Source organism: Sinocyclocheilus anshuiensis, unplaced genomic scaffold, assembly GCF_001515605.1.
Source record: "Sinocyclocheilus anshuiensis isolate Anshui unplaced genomic scaffold, SAMN03320099.WGS_v1.1 scaffold802, whole genome shotgun sequence".
Taxonomy (NCBI): Eukaryota; Metazoa; Chordata; class Actinopteri; order Cypriniformes; family Cyprinidae; genus Sinocyclocheilus; species Sinocyclocheilus anshuiensis.
In genome coordinates this window covers 535960-539671 of record NW_015547667.1, presented here as the reverse complement: position 1 = coordinate 539671, position 3712 = coordinate 535960, and the positions used below count along the sequence as shown (strand labels likewise).

Here is a 3712-nt window from a genome sequence, read left to right as displayed (position 1 = left end):
TGTTAGCCGGTTCTTTTGAACGAGTCGGAGGAGTCGATTCGCAAAGCGGTTATGAATCACTTGAGTGTAGCCATCGCGAGACGTGTGTTTGGGTGTAGAAAATATACGATATGAACATAAATATACGATATACGAACATAAAAAAAAAAGAATAAATAGTAAGTATAGCATTATATGACAATAGTTTCATTGCGCAAAGCAATTAGAAATCGCGGCATTTGGAAAAAACACCATCAGCGTTTCAGAGCAATAATGTAGGCTACATCGCAAATATATGTACAGTAAGATACTAATTTATATAACTGAATCAATTATACAATGATAAAATATTTTTATTTAACGAAATATGTATGTGTTATCAAAATAACATGTTTAAATTGTTGTTGCAAGTCGCAAACAAATCGTTCGAACAAACCGAATCGCTAAAATGATTCGGACTTCCTAACTCAAGCAGCGGCCCGTTATCTTCAAATAGATTAGATTACACACACACACACACACACACACAGAGAGAGAGAGAGAGAGAGAGAAAACAGGAACTGGTTTAAAGTGACAGTAGCATAATTATGTGGAGTAACTGTTAATATGCGTCTCAGAAATTGGAAGGAAACTCAAAGGTTTTGTTTATTATTAAGTGGCTAGTAGGTTTTCAGAATTTACGTTTTATTCAAGCACATTTCATGCGAACTGACAAAGACCATTTGCTTAATGTTATATAATGCACTCTCTGTAATGAAGATAATCACATTAGTATAAATGTTTTATACCACTGCATTATATGCCTTCTAGATGAATCAACAATAATTATACGAAGACGTTCAGACGTAGCTACTATATCGCTGGAGGCATAGTTTATTCTATTTTAGAATAAATGGCTATTTTAGTCATTTATTATGTGATGGCAACCCAAAATGGTACAACATGACATTCAAATGAGAATTGCGTGCTAAAATGCACGTGTTTACGGATTATATCCGACCTTTGATTGTAGGCTACTTATTTGTAATTGAACCATACATTTATTTAAAAAAATTTAAAATAAATAAATGCATGTAGTTAATTCTTTAAATAAAAGCATGAAAAAAAAAAAAAAAGTATATTAAGAAAATGGAATATTCCCCAAACGCAGCAATACATAGTTGTAAGACTGGGTGGCGCCATCGGGCTGTGTAACACCCATACACTGCTTTTCTTCCAAATAAAAACCATATAGTGGTCTGAATAAATTATTGATTTTAATAGTAGCCTAGTAAAAGCATTATTAGAATAAGAAATGAATGTTGAGAAATTCAATGCATTCGGGTTTAAAAAAGAAAGAAAGAAAACGTTATTAAATTTAGAAGCAATAGCATTGCTGTGTATTATTATCGTACTAGATTATCACCATCTGTGGTCGCAGGTGTTAGGGCTGTTTGTGTTATCAGCCACTGAAGAGGATGTTATATGGTTTAAAGTGATTATTTACAGCCACCGGATGTTTCTGAATGTGTTACATTTATGAACGGAAAAAAAAAAAACAGGTCAAAGACATCCAGGGAGGACTGATTGGATCTGTCTCATACCTTTCATACAAAGTTAACAAAGTGCAAAAATATATACATAATAAAACTCAGGTAAATTACAGGTATTTTTCACGCAAACAACTAAATTAAACGTCCTTAACGGCTCGACAGCCATATTGTTTACAGAAAACAAATCAGTAGTTAGGAGAGTCCCCCTTCATTGTTCAACAGAATTTCCTCTTGGACATTTTCAGCCTTGGATTTTTTCACAGGATAATGACGGGAAACCATGTGGAAGGCTGGACGCACGGGCCTCTCTGGCTTCTGATTGGCCCGTTGGGGTTCCAAACCCGAGCGCGATTGGCCAATCAGAACGCCACTCACCGAGCGCCTCGGACCCTCATGTTTGAAACTTTTCGAAAAGGTGGAGTCAGGTTACAAACTCTGGTAACCAAACGCGAAAAGAGGGAGAAGAAAACGCTTGAATTATTTACACCAGCGGCGCAGACGCAACACATACCTGTTGGACACATCTGACCGTCTTTATATGATATTTTTAAGCCTTATTCATGCGGCTGTAGGTGGTTTATTGGCTGTTCAGGGGTGTTTAGATGGAAGTTTGAAGAACGCAAGTTATTCTTTAGACGCCCAGTATCCGGTTCAAACAGGGGAGAGGTGAGTAAGCCCTGTTGAAAAAAACAGCATATGCTGGTTAGGTATGTTTTGACGCTGGGATGCTGGTTTAAGCTGGTCCTTTGCTGGTCTTTTGCTGGTCCTTTGCTGGTTTATGCTGGTCATGTACTGGCAAAGGACCAGCAAAAGACCAGTTTAAACCAGCATCCCAGCGTCAAAACATACCTAACCAGCATATGCTGGTTTTTTCAACAGGGAGTTTCTTACTGCCTTGATATTCTGCATGTTGTGCATTCATGAACCCTTGAAAATGTGTGTTTTTTCATCTGTGTTTATATGAAAATCAATAGTTCTGCGTAGAACACATGCCTTATTATTGATTTAGGTTATTTTGCATAATATTTATTCAGTGATGTCAATGCATAGTTTTCTCTACTTGTACTTGAAAATAAAACAGAACTTGTGCTTTTACTGCATTTATAGACAGATTATAACCTTTACACTGTAAAATAACAAACCAGTATGAAAACTATGCATATTATGTCAACACTAATTTGCCAATTTGACAGCAACTCAAATGTAGGCAAGCATACTAGTGTAATAAATATTTGAGGTGAAGGCCAATACAATGGAAAGTTTGTAGGAGTAACAGACTGATAACTCATTGACAGAGACGGGGATATGACCTTATTCACTGGACTGCAATGTTCACTTACATGGAGGCTTCGGTTGTAACCTAGGAAACATTTACCTTCTGCCTTCTTTCAGTTGTCTGAACCTTCTTTGCTCTGTCCTCAATAGTCAGTGCTTATTATGGGCTTTAAGGCTCATGTTTACCAGCATTAATTATATGCAAATATATTTCGAACAAACACCTGACGCCTTTATTATCAAGACAGAGACTTTGTTGACATAGATACTCTGGAGTTGAGAGACAGGCCGTTGGATATAGAGTAAAGAACATGCCGTTTTAGTTCACATTTATGCTGACTAGGCATTGCTATGTGTCTGGAGACACTGGATGCAGGAAAAACCCTCATCCATCTCAGGCGATTGAACTTTACTAGTGCTTTGTCAAGGTTGCAAGCCGATGCCATTGAAGCCACTTTTGACCTCAGAGTAAAAAAAAAATATAAGGGTAATTGTGACGTAAAGTTTAAAATAATGCATGAACTCACATTATGAGATATCGCCATTCCGAGAAACACAACTGCAATTGTGAAATGTAATTCCAAGAAATAAAGTCACAATTACCCTTTTTTAATTATATTATTTAATGACAACAAAAGAAATGCATACAAAATTGCGCAAGATTTGCTCAGTATTTACTCAAATCACAGAAATTGCTAATGATTTAATTATTATATATATATATATATACATACATACATACATACATACACACACACACATACACCACAAATTATTTATTTAGTTATTATTTATTGAAATAATAATTATTTTAATAATGATTATTAAATAGTGTTATTAAATTGCAAAAATATTTAATTATTTAATAAACAATTTAATGACAGCGAAAACACACAAATATCAAATCACAAAAATAATTATATATA

General features: G+C 35.2%; 1 protein-coding gene across 1 annotated transcript in view; it reads left to right on the top strand.

The window, feature by feature from the left end:
- Positions 1 to 1920: 1920 nt before the first annotated feature.
- Positions 1921 to 3712, top strand: part of tnfaip8l1 (tumor necrosis factor, alpha-induced protein 8-like 1) — a 9596-nt gene continuing 7804 nt past the window's right edge. The window contains exon 1 of the mRNA XM_016505027.1: positions 1921 to 2177. The gene's annotated coding sequence lies outside the window, so the exon portion shown is untranslated. The remainder of the gene's footprint in view (positions 2178 to 3712) is intronic.